Here is a 12,879-nt window from a genome sequence, read left to right as displayed (position 1 = left end):
TTAACTCTTGCACATTTTTAAAGTAAATCAAAAACATTAAGCTTGTCATTAACACTTTGTGAAGACCTTTTTCTTAATTGTACCAGAAAAAGCAGGTCCCAATCCTTATTCCACTCAGCATCATAAAGTGTTTGAATGAGCAGAGTTCTTGGAAACCAGGTAGTCCAAACCCTTCAGAAAGGCAATAACCAAAAGAAGATGTCAATTATTTCCCACTGTCTGCACAAGAAGGGGCTTCTTGGTAAGAGTTTACAAAGAAACAGAAATACAGCTGGAGATCAGCACCTAGCTCTGGCCAGTTGGTAGCAACTGCCTCAAATTACAACCTTCAGCCTGCCCTGATCCACTTCTCAAGGGTCACAGAAACCAAGCTGCTTTGCTAAAACCTAAGAGCCTTTCCAGCTTTGATTCCTAAATGGCAAGAGGGGGGGAAAAAGGGTCATGAGTATCTGGGGGACAAATGTGGCAGATTCACTGTTTTAGAGGTAACAGGAAGGACCTTTCTAAGCAGGCAGGGCTTCTTCTTAATTTCAGGTGCCAGGGCTAGCCTCTTCACTTGGGCTCTGCCTGACCCCACGTGCCTCTGCTCAGCTCTCCCCTGGAAACCGCACCATACTGACTGAATGCCAAAATGTCACTAAGACAATCTGTCCACCAATAAGGAGCCTCCCTTTTAAATATATTAATTTTGTACCCCTACAAGGGTTAAGGAATGTGAGTGAGTGAACATAAGTAAGGCCTGTAGTTATCTTAACACTGAGTAACAGTGATGGTTTAGCAACAACCGTGGCCGTCCAGGAACATATTCGTGGAAATAAATTTTAGCCATTTACTTTGCTACTACTATTTAAAGGAGATCAGACTAACCAGGGGAGTGGAAGCTTCAAATGAAGAGAGAGGACGAAGAACTTGGAGGACTGCTGTGGCATGAGGCTGCTGGATGTCACACAGCCTGGAACAGGCAGCTAGGATGTGAATCCTTACTTCCATTTCATGGACTCCCAGCTCCAGAATCCCATTATCACCATCAACAGTCTCAAAAGCTGTGCTGTGAATTGAACAGGTTTCCTCATTCTTCAGTGTAGGCTGAGAACTTACCCACCACTTGTAATACTGAATCTACACCAAAAAATGCTATCTGCATTCCAAATAACTGAGTTACTCTTTGGAACATAACCCAGTCGTGGGTTGGGGACTGAATATACACACTGCCTCTAAAACAGAAACTACATCTGGGCTCGCCAACCGTTCACTTTCAGAAAACCACGTGGTCCACAACTATCCTTCATCGGTAAGATGCATCCTTTGTTCCACCTGACAACATCACTCAGCCCAGAACGTCCAAGATATCTCTACCTTGCATAAGATCAAACTGGAAGTGTTAGGGTTAAAAAAAAAATCCCCACCAAACTTCCCATTTATCTTCTATAGTAGCACTGTAAAGCAACAGTAGCCCACATAAGAGACAGAGCCTAAGGAAAATTACTCTATTTCTAAAACAGACAACACGCATCTTATTATCACCCCTAAAGAGCTGTGGCCAGCACACGTTGGCTCCAGCCGCTCGCTTGCTTGCCAAGAAAAACTAAGATGACAATGTTAAACTAAAGACACTACTAACCACAAAATTAATTTACCACCGAGCTTGTAAAGTGACTAGTCTCCTAATAAATCCTTCTGCTTAATGGAGATGATGGCTCCAGTGTATACGTGTCTCCCAGTCACCACTCAGACCACATTTGAGTTTTTGTATTAATAAATCAGCCTCGACTCTTTAAGTTCCTAAGAATGAAAGGAATTAGAATCTTTAACTAGAAAAGAATGCTTGACCATTATGAAAAGGAATTTAAGTATCTTTCAAGTGAAGTACGCAAATAATGGTAATTAAACATTTGTCTTACGGAGGGGGTGCTTGTGAACTTTGTGAAGAACCCCTACAATGCCAGCAGAAAATACACCCCAAAGGTTTCACCCTCCCAACACTCCCTTTCCCAAGCGTGTCACGGCGTTTCACGAAGCTGAAAAAAGCACGGCTCTATTCATCCAGGATAAAGGCCTCAGCAGGTGTCAGGACGTGTGGGCACACATCTGATTCCACAGTGGGTCAAAAAGGCCCCTCTCCAGAAGTGCCTAGATTCCCAGTGTGGCGTGGTGCCACAGGGACAGAATGACCACACTGTGGGGCAATGATCACCTTCTACTAACCCCAAGCGGTTTGCATTTTACCTTTACAATCTGTGTGGTTTAGTGCTGGACATGTTGTTCCTGTCAGACTTAGCATTTGCATATGTAAACGGCCTAATGGTGCCAATTATTCAGGGAAAACCTGATGCTGCGGCTTCTTTGCAATATTAACTGGTCTTTGAAACATTTGAGGTAAGTCCCTATAACCATGAATAGGTTATAAGATTGAAGAAATAAAAATGGACAAATAAAACACTGTCAAGGAATTTCATATTAAAACTAGAAAATCAGGTACACCAAAGGCTTATGCGACAGATTCCACGTACTTAAGTTTCCCCAAAATTGCATCTAAAAAACCTTCTGAAAATGTGGACCACGCTTAGCAGTTTCACACATGTGCAAAAAGGTGAAAAGATGAGGAAAACGAAAACACTGTGATAAGGAACTGAAGAAACTGGGAGTAGGCTCACGCTGTAGGTCTGGCAAAAGACAACAGTGGAAGGTTAAGAGGGGACTGCTGCATTATGTCAGAACTAAATATCAGGTTCACACTGTAAAAAAAAAAAGGGGTTTTCAAATCCACACTATACTATAAACCTGCCCGACCAATTATAAAAACAAATTCATGCTTCTCATAGAAACAGGTGGAGGGAGGAAGGAAGGGGACAGTTAAGTTCCTGATCTTAGGCAAGTCTCTCAAAGCTCCTGCGACCACACTTCCCGCATCTGGAAGATCAGATGGGTACTTCCCACCCTGGCTGTGACTCAGGGTCCCGAGCGAGCTGCAGTCCAGGCAGCTGTATTCATAAAGGTCTACAGCTGATCCTCGGAGACTTTCAAGAACGAGAGAACCTCTGGACCTGAGAAGTAAATCTTCCAAATCCCCCTAAATTATAATTTTTTACAAGGTGTTTGAGACACTGGTATTAAAATATAATCCATTATTCATATTTTTAAATGTGTATCAGTGCATGAACAAAGGGGAAAAATAAATATGTAATACTGTGAAGTTACTCCCTTCTTCATACGAAATACAAGCCTCCTACTCCCACTTATATTCCAGTTTCTCTTTCTCTGGCCTATGCATCCATCTGATTTCATTTCTCTTTACTGTGGCAAACAGAAGGACCCGCTTTTGTTACTAATATAAGATTCAAATGATAGGCCCAATTTAACATCCCATGAAACTACTGTGGCTCTTTTCCCACACAGAGTGTCACGCTTTATCACAATGCTGCCATCCGCATTATAACCAGATGAGTATCTCAAAGTCTGCAGTTCAATCTCTCAAACCCTAACATGCATCATTTGCCAGGAACTAACCCTTTTTCCTTAACAGATAAATACATAAACACAGACTGAACACAAGAATAAGGATAAGTAAGAAAAGCTTGTCTGCACAGGCATTTCCAATTCAGATAGATGGCAAAATACTACTTCATTTTTACCACCTTCCTATCCTAAAATTAGACACTCTTTTTCCCTCTTCAGTGATTCTTTGATTCAAAGTCTAAATGCTGAGGTGGGAGTGGGAAGCCATTCATGAATAGCTTAGCATCAGAAATAAAACCTACTCTACTACATTCTCTGCAGTTCCATTCATTAGCAGACAAGTAAGAGTGAAGGGCGAGGGAACACAAATTTATCTCATGCTACTCATTACTAAGCACTTTACCTACATTTTCTCATTTAAGGTTGACAATAACCCATCAAGGCAGTCATTAGCATGGCCATCTGACAGGAAACTGAGGCTGGGTGGGTGACATCACGGTTAACTAAGAAATGGAGTCAAGGGTGAAATCCAGCTCAGTCTGGCCCTGAAAGCCTGTGCCCTTCCTTGCCTCCGATTTTCTAAATACAAAACTCTCTTACAGCTAGAAATGACACAAGGTGTTTTTCTTCTCTTCTTTATACCTTGCCACCACCCAACCACGTCAATGAACCCAAAGCCGAAAATGTATCCCAAATGGCCAATGAGTTTCTTCTAATTCTCAGGAAGAAATTAAGCGTTTTTAATTAAAGTAGTAAAAGTGAACATAACAACACAGAATATAACTAGACTACCACTTGAGTTAGATCAGGGGCGTCAAACTCATTTCCACCGGGTGCCACATCAGCCTGGCAGTTGCCCTTCCAAGGGCCAAATGTAATTTTAACTCCTTAACAGTTGAGGAGTAAGTTACATTTAAACAGTCCCTAAAATTATTTTGACCCTTGGAAGGCAACCGCAAGGCTGACATGGTCCCCGGTGAAAATCAGTTTGACACCCCTGAGTTAGATGCTCTGAGAGAAGCAGGAGAGCACACACAAAAGAATGAAAGGAAAGAATGTGTCCTTACAACCCAGCTTACACCCTTTACGAGGCCAATGTAGGGGTAGTTCCCGCACTGGCGACCTATTACCACCAGAGCTGACCTGCTGCATTTGCAAAAGCTAAATGTACCAAATTCCAAGTGCTCCCTGGCCACCTGCCCTACTAACACTGTGGGCCAGTCATTACTGTGCATTAGAGGGAAGAACCTGGATGATAATGTTCTGCCCTCCAGAAAACATTTCAAAGACTGGTTTTAAAATTCGAGCAATTTTTTGGTAAGAGCTAGACTTGGATGCCCTAAAGGCAGAGGAGAATTACTTCTGCCCTTCATGTTATTCTAACACAGGCAACAAAACCATGAATAAGAATCAGAGAAAGCCACCGACCTCAGGATTTTTCCAGTTAACATCAATAATCATTCATTCAGCAAATACCCAGTAGGCACTGAAGACCAAGCTGTGATCAAGAAAACCTGGTTTGCCTTCCATGTCAATTTCTCTCTTGCATTCCACCTTGGGTGAGAAGGCATCTTTCAGACTGTAAAGTCAAGGTCAAGTCCAGTTCTTCTAGCAGACAGGAGTAATGAACAGATGACGCATCAGAGCGGGAACAATGTCTGCCCGAGAGAACGAGTAAGGTTTCACGGAGGATCCCAAAGGGCAAATGGGATACGGCAAGTGGAAAAGGGGGCAGAAGAGTAATCACATCACAAGAAGATCTGAAGGCTGGGATGTTGTGGGGCAGATATATAAGGGCAGTAGTGAGAGATAAGGCAGCCTGAAATGAGAGACACCTTGACCCTCAGCCACATTAACAAGCCTGAACTTTAACCACAGACACAGGGCTAGGAGACAATCAGAGGATTTAAACAGCAAAATGACATTGTTCCCTGATGTACCCTTTTTTGCTGTTGGACTAACTCAAATGTTTTCCTAGCCCTTCACCTTTGGCTTTTAATTTATATAATCAAAATATTGATTAGAATGTGATTTAAGGTCTAAATAATTTCTAACTCCATTATTATCCATTTTGACTCCGTTATGCATAAATTGGACTTCACCAGAATTAAAAACTTTTGTGCTTCAGTGACACCATCAAGAAAATGAGCCCTGGCTGGTGTGGCTCAGTGGACTGAGTACAGGCCTGAGAACCAAAAGGTCACTGTTTCAATTCCCAGTGAGGGCACATACCTGGGTTGCGGTCCAGGTCCCCAGTTGGGGCATGTAAGAGGCAACCAGTCAACATCTCTCTCACACATCAATGTTTCTCTCCCTCCTTCTCTCTCCCTTCTCTCTCTAAAAGTAAATACATAAAATCTGAAGGAAAGAGGGAAGGGAGGAAAGGAGGGAGGGAGGACAGGAAAGAAAAGGAAAAGAGAAAGAAAAGCCCCCCGGCAGGTGTGGCTCAGTTGGTTGCAACGTCATCCCATAAACTGAAGGTTTGCAGGTTCGATTCCTGGTCAGGGCACATGCCTAGGTTGCAGGTTTGGTCCTTGGTTGGGGCATACACGAGAGGCAACCGATCAATATTTCTCTCCAGCATCAATGTTTCCCTCCCTCTTTTTCTCCATCTTTCCCTTCCTTCCATTCTCCCTAAAATCAATAAGCATGTCCTCCAGAGAGGATTAAAAAAAAGAAAGTGAAAAGACAACTTTCTTTTGGAGGCAATTTTTGCAAATTATATATCTGATAAGGTACTTGTTTCTAGACTATAACTCATAACTTAACGATAGAAAAATAACCCAATTTTAAAATGGGCAAAACATTTGAACAGACATATCTCCAAAGAAAATATACAGTTGTCCGCTAATCACATAAGATGCTAAATACATCATTAGTCATCAGTGAAATGCAAATCAAAACCACAATGAGATATTACTTCACACCCACAAGGATGGCCAAAATCAAAAAGTCAGAGAATAACAAGTGTTGACAAGGATGTGGAAAAACTGAACCCTTATACACAGCTGGTGGGATTGTAAAATGGTATAGCTGATTTAGAAAACAATCTGGCAGTTCCTTTAACAGCTATACACAGAGTTACCAGTAAGACCTAGCAATTCCCAAGAGAAATGAAAATATATGTCCATACAGAAACTTGTACATGTATGTTCACAGCAACATTACTCCTCATGGCCAATAAGGGGAAACATTCAATGTTGATTGACTGATGAATGGATAAACAAAACATTACATGTATCCATACAATGTAATATTATTCAATCATAAAAAAAAAGAATGAAGTACAGATACATGCTACAACATATATAAACCTTGAAAACATTATGCTTAATAAAAGACAGATACAAAAGACCCCTTACTGTGTGATTCCACTTACATGAAATGTCCCAAATCAGCAAATCCAGAGACAAAAAGTAGATTAGTGGTTGCCTAGGGCAGGGGAGGCAGGAGAATGAGGCAGAAGAGATTGCTAATGGGTGTGGGTTTTCCTTGGGGGCTGATAAAAATATTCTACAACTGTAGTGATGACTGCACAACTCTGTGAGTGGACTAAAAACCAATGAACTGTACACTTCAAATGAGTGAATTGTATGGCATGTGAATTATAACTCAATAAAGTGGTTATAAAACAAAAAAGAGCCCTGAATGCTGTGGCTCAGTTGGTTGAGCACCCTCTCACAAAGCAAAAGATCACAGGTTCAATTTCCAGTCCAGGAACATACCTAGGATGCAGGTTCAGTCCCTGGTCAGGGCACATATGAGAGGCGACCAATTGATGTTTCCCTCTCACATTGAGGTTTCTCTCCCTTCCTTTCTCCCTCCCTTACCCTCTCTTTAAAAATAAACAAAAATCTTTTAAAAAATTAAAAAACAAAAAAGACTCCATTATACACTATTAAAATACAAAATAAGGTCTCAAAAAGGAGTATATAATCTTGTTCACTCACTTTAAAGGATCTGAACCAGGGCAATGAAAACCCAGGGAGATTCTGTTACTTAACATTCTAGGTACTAGGTCATACTGAAATATTCATGACGATTCCCATGTTTTAATACAGAAAAGGCATCCTAAGTTTTAAAAGTCACATAAGTGTCAGAAAAGAGTTCATAATTCAAAACAACACAGGGAACTCATCAAATAGAAAACACACACACAGATCTGTACCCCAAATATGAAGCTGGCACTCAATTTATTACTTTTCCACCTCTGAAAAAGAAGTCAAAGATAAAACAGTCCAGTTAGTAATAATATTTCCAGAGCACCAGTTTGTGGTGAATCAAAGTATTAAGAAATAATTTGCCATTACATAAAGAACTGAATCTTCCATTCTCCATCATGTAGCTAAAAACTAATAGTTTATCCCCTGGAACATTCTATTTCATAGACAAGAGAGTGATCCTCCTTCTCCTGGTTGGCGTGGATCTCCAAGGGTATAGATGTATTAAGTGTAAAACTTACCTAAGAAAAAAATCCAACAGTGTTTAAAAAGTGCTACATCTCAATCCTAAATCTAATCCTAATCTATATATAAAGTAATAGACATAGATGCTGGTTAGCACAATCTACAGGCAAAGTAACAAAAATTTCAATACTGGTCCTGGCCACATAGCTCAGTTGTTTAGAGTGTCATCCCAATACACCAAAATTGCAGGTTTCATCTCAAGTCAGGGAACATACAACAGTCAACCAATGAATGCATAAATAAGTGGACAAAAGTCAATCTTTCTCTCTCTCTAAAGTTAATAAATTAAAAAATAAAATTTAAAGGAAAATTTGCCCGGACTGGTGTGGCTCAGTGGATTGGACGTCATACTACAAACCACAGGGTCACAGGTTTGATTCCCAGTCAGGGCACATGCCTGGATTGTGGGCCAGACCCCCCGTTGGAGGGGGTGGGAAGCAACAGAACAATGTTTCTCTCTCTTTCTTCCTTCTATCCCCTCTCTAAAAATAAATAAAATCTTTTTTAAAAATTAAAAAAGGGAAATTCAATACTGTGTGCAATGATATCTCATTGGTATGTATCTATTAAAATTCATCAGACTTAATTACCTTCCACAAATAATCAAAAACAAATAGAGACAGGGCACGTTCCAGATTTGTCATAAAGGTGTGTATCCGACCTTTATACCAATCTTTGTTCATTCCTCAGTACACCTGACTACTATTACCTACCACAAAACATTGTCCTCAAGACCTAACACACAACACAATTTCCAGTTTTATTTGACTTTTTTTACCTCTATTTATTTATGCAACCTCTCAGACCTAAAGGTTACTATTAGGTTTCATATCCAAAAACTGCAACTCTGAAATGTATCTCCAAGCCAAAAACATTAGTTTCCTTAAATTCGTTTTCTGAAATATACAGAATCAAGTCCAAAATACATACACCCATCTCTCTGCCTTCACAATTGAACAGACGGTACAAAACAACTGCTTATACTTAATCATGTCTCTGACTATTCTAGCATGCCCTGGTGTCAGGAGAGAGTTTTGCCAGAGGAGGACAATGAAATTCATTATTATATAGAGTGACTAAGAGCCCTACAAGTACGGTTTTAGAATGTAATCCCAGGCAAGAAGGCTCCGGTAGGAGAGCCCTAGTATTTCGTGATAACTATTTCCAAAAGTAAATATATTCGCCACCCAGTACCAGTTTAAAAACACACACTGTGTTAAATTCTTTTCAAATGTCTTATAGGTAAGCAAGGCCTTTGTATCTTGCTATCCTGAGAGAGATGAACAACTTGTAATTTGCCTCTCACACCAAATCCCACGTTTGCAACATGTAGAGCAAGGGCTTCAGACACCACAAAACAAGGGCAGCCTACATTAAGGCCAAATATAGGATGTGTTTCTAAACCACCATGCAGTAAAGCTTACGTTTCCTTTTCCAGCGATCAAAACCCTTTGAACACTCCCAAAAAAGGACGGCAGGGCCAGCGCCTCTCTCCAAGAGGAAGCCCCTTTCTTCTCAGCTCTCCCGCAGCCTGCCACTTCCCCCAACACGTTCAAATCGTTTAAGACAGGGAGAGCTGATGTGTGTGCGCCTGTGTCGACCGGCGGGAGAGCTCGGTTCCTGCATTTCCACCCTCAACATCTGACCTCATCCTCAGTCATTTAAGCGCAGGGAAGCCCCACCTGCACCTTGCTCCTTTTTACTGCGTCCCTCGCCAGCTGCTTCGCTATTAGGGGAGCACATCTCTGAATCACCCAGGTCACCCAGACACTCCAGGCCCCCCGACCCTGCAGCATTCCTGCTTCATTCTTCCTCTCCCGACCGCCCTTCCCCACCACCACCCCCTCCAGTCCCAGCCCTCCGCTCCCAACGCCGGGCTCATCCCCTTCCCAAACCGCCCCCACCCACATTACTCTAGCTCTGGCCCTGTTCCGCCCTTTCTGACCCCTAACCCAGATCTTCAGGGCCCGGAGCCAGCCTCGCACCCAAAGCTAGGCAACCCCCCGGGCCAGAGTCACCCTCACCCCTCCTACGCAGGGCCCAGCTCGCCCCCGCCACACATGAACCCGAACGCTGCCCACCCCCACCCACTTGCTCCCAAGAGCCCCTCCAACTCCGTCCCCAGGTCTGACGCCCCGTGACTCTACGCCCTAGCCTCTAGCAGCCCCTCCCCATCCAAAACCCCACCCAATCAGACAGGTCCCGGACCCCTAAAAACCTTCCTCGGCCAGCACAGACCGCACTCAGTCCGCAGCTCCTCACGCGGCAGGAAGGTTTCCGAACCCCTAAAAGCCTCCCTTGGGCAATCTCCCCTCCAAAAGGGACCCGGGTTCACTCTCCCCCAGCCAGGCGCTTCTGTCCCCAACTCTCTCCTCACCCAGGCCCCGAGCCTCCGGCAGCAGCCCTGACCCCAAACCCCCGCACACCGCCCAGGGTGAGCCCCGGGTCCAAGGACCCGCACCCCGTGCAGCCACCCAGTCCACTCCCCTACACCCGGCCCTGCCCGCAGCCCCGCCGGTTCCTGTCAGCTGGCGCCAGCACTTGCTGAGAGGACAGGTCCGCCCGCCCGGCTCGCTCCCAAGCGGCCCCGCCAGGCGCGCGCTGCTCACCAGGGCCGAGGTGCCTCAGGCGCCGCCGCCAAAGTCCCCGCTGCAAATCCCGACGAAGCCTCCAACCGCTGTCGCCTCCCGCCTGGCACTGAGAGCGGCGCGGGGGAGGGGCGTGGGCAGCCGCCCCCGCCCCCACCGCCACACGCAGGCTCCACCCCGCGCCGCACCGCGCCCAACCAGAACCGTCGGGCTGAGGCGCGCCACGCCCACTTCCGGCAGGAAAGTGCTGATCCCACCCGGCGATCCACGCCTCACTCTCTCTAACGCCCCCTCTGGTCGCTCTGAGGGATGCAGGAGGGCCGCAGAGGAAGGCCCGGCCCAGGCGCACTTACCGCCCGCTAATCAGCTAGGAGGCCGGAGGGCCACGCCCACTGCTCCTCCTAACCGGGAGCGGCGGTCTTAGAGCCCCGCCCACTGACCTGCTTGGCTTTGCAGGGCCACATGCGGGGCTCTTCGAAGATTCCTCCAGAGCTCTTTAAAAACCGGAACATCAGGTCCACTGAGCCCCGCCCACTAACCCAACCAACCCCTCAGCCAGCCTCCAGGCTCCCGGAGCTGGGGTCCCCGCCCATTGCTTCAGAACCGACCTATCGGCACCACAAAACTCCGAAGCAAATTCTAGAAGACCCGCCCATAGACTAAGCACCCAACTTGCAAGCCCCGCCCACTTCCAATCTAAATGCTTAGAACGCCAAACTCCGCCCCAAGTTCTCGAATCCCCGCCTCTGGCGGCCTAAGCTCCTCCTTTGCTCCCTGTATCCCTTCCCACCGCCGCCTCTGGGGACTCCAGTTACTCTGGCTCTACCCCCACTTTCCATTGTTGTATTCCTAGTACAGGGTGGCTGAACCTGAGCTGGGCCACTCCCATATATCCCCCGCCCCTGAAAGGAGGGCCTGTCTTGACCCCATTTCGCAGGTGAGGAAGTGAAGAATGCACGGTCCCTCCCTTCCTTTTCCTGGTCAAAGTCCCTCAGTCTTTTGCTTAATAATTAGACTGCCCCAGCCTGAAAGTCTGGGCACCGGGATTGAGCGCCAGCTCTGCTGCTGTCAGACTGTGTCCTGGGGGCAGTTTCTTTCACCTCTACAAGTCCAAATTTCCTGATCGTTAGCGTAAAATTGTCTTAATAATAGCCAGAGTCCCCTTCTAAAATACCAAACTCTGAAGTACCAAGATTTGGGGAAACTGGGCGAAGCTCAGAGATAGGGCTATTTACTTCCCGAAGCAAGGTATCTTTGCAATTGACAGGGGAATCTTTTATTTTAAGCATCCGCCTGAGAAATGTGCATTATGTAAAACAATATCCACCTGAACCAAAACAGCTATCACAGCAAATTACCTACCCTCTCTAAGCCTCAGTCTATCAGTAAAATAGGGATACTGTAGTAGCAGCCCCACCCCTGAAGGAAGGATTCCATGAGCCCACTGTTAACAATGCACTCAGCAGGCCCTGGACCGTGTGACCTAGTAGTGGGAGCGTCACCGGTAACCGAAAAGATTCGAGTTCAATTACCCATCAGGGCGCATATCTATGTTGCGGTTCCGCCCCTGGTCAGGGTGTGCGATCCCCGGTATAGGCAAATGTGGAACGCAACTGTGTTTCTCCCTACACTGATGTTTCTCTCTCTCCCTTCCTTTCCCTCTAAAAGCAACGGGAAAAAATGGTGAGGATTTTAAAATACATGCACTCCGCAGGGTGCCTGACTTGTAACAAGCCTTCAGCAAATGTACCTGTTGCCGTTACTGCTGCGCTTCACTAAGGGAGGATGCATTTCACTTTGCGTTGAAACAACCACTGACTGCAGGAGGGACTGAGCACTCTTTTGGTGAGTAGACGTGGCTACTCACTACATTTAAATGAGATGAAAGTGGCTAAGCATCTAGGGCAGTGCCTGGTATGTGGTGATGCACAAAAAATGATGGACCATTATGATGGTTCCTTCTTTAATGAAACAAGGACATTGAGAGCAGGTGAGTTCTGCGTGGCTCTGGGAAAATGAAGGCTGATAAAGCACCCTGAGATGGAACTGGGAACCAAACTGGCTTACTCTTTGGTAACAGATTATGGCCAACATATTCCATCACTAATATGTGCCAGTCACTCTCTCCGTGATTGAAACGCAAAATCTTCTAAAATCCTCTCCATAATACTATGGTGCCAAAACAATTCTTAACCCTCATCTATAAAAGGTAAAGAAAATGAGAAGTTAAATTACTTGTCCAAGGTCACAAAGCCTGAGCCAGGGGAACTAATGATAGAACTGACATTCCCCTAATTACAGAGTCTGCACCCTTAGCCAGTTAGTTGTTACATTAAACTGCCTCTATGGTGGTGTGACAAACACACACG

The 12,879-nt window shown here is 45.1% G+C and overlaps 1 protein-coding gene across 3 annotated transcripts in view; it reads right to left on the bottom strand.

Moving 5' to 3' along the window:
* CORO1C (coronin 1C) overlaps positions 1–11,056 on the bottom strand; it is a 75,028-nt gene extending 63,972 nt beyond the window's left edge. The window contains exon 1 of one of the 3 annotated variants that reach the window (XM_037156161.2): positions 10,951–11,056. The gene's annotated coding sequence lies outside the window, so the exon portion shown is untranslated. The other 2 variants (XM_037156162.2, XM_037156163.2) reach the window with 2 other exon arrangements.
* Positions 11,057–12,879: the final 1,823 nt, after the last annotated feature.

The sequence above is a fragment of the Artibeus jamaicensis genome, unplaced genomic scaffold (assembly GCF_021234435.1).
Source record: "Artibeus jamaicensis isolate MK-2021 breed Jamaican fruit bat unplaced genomic scaffold, CSHL_Jam_final contig_525, whole genome shotgun sequence".
Taxonomy (NCBI): Eukaryota; Metazoa; Chordata; class Mammalia; order Chiroptera; family Phyllostomidae; genus Artibeus; species Artibeus jamaicensis.
Note: the sequence above shows the minus strand (reverse complement) of the source record. Positions and strands in the feature narration are given on the sequence as shown.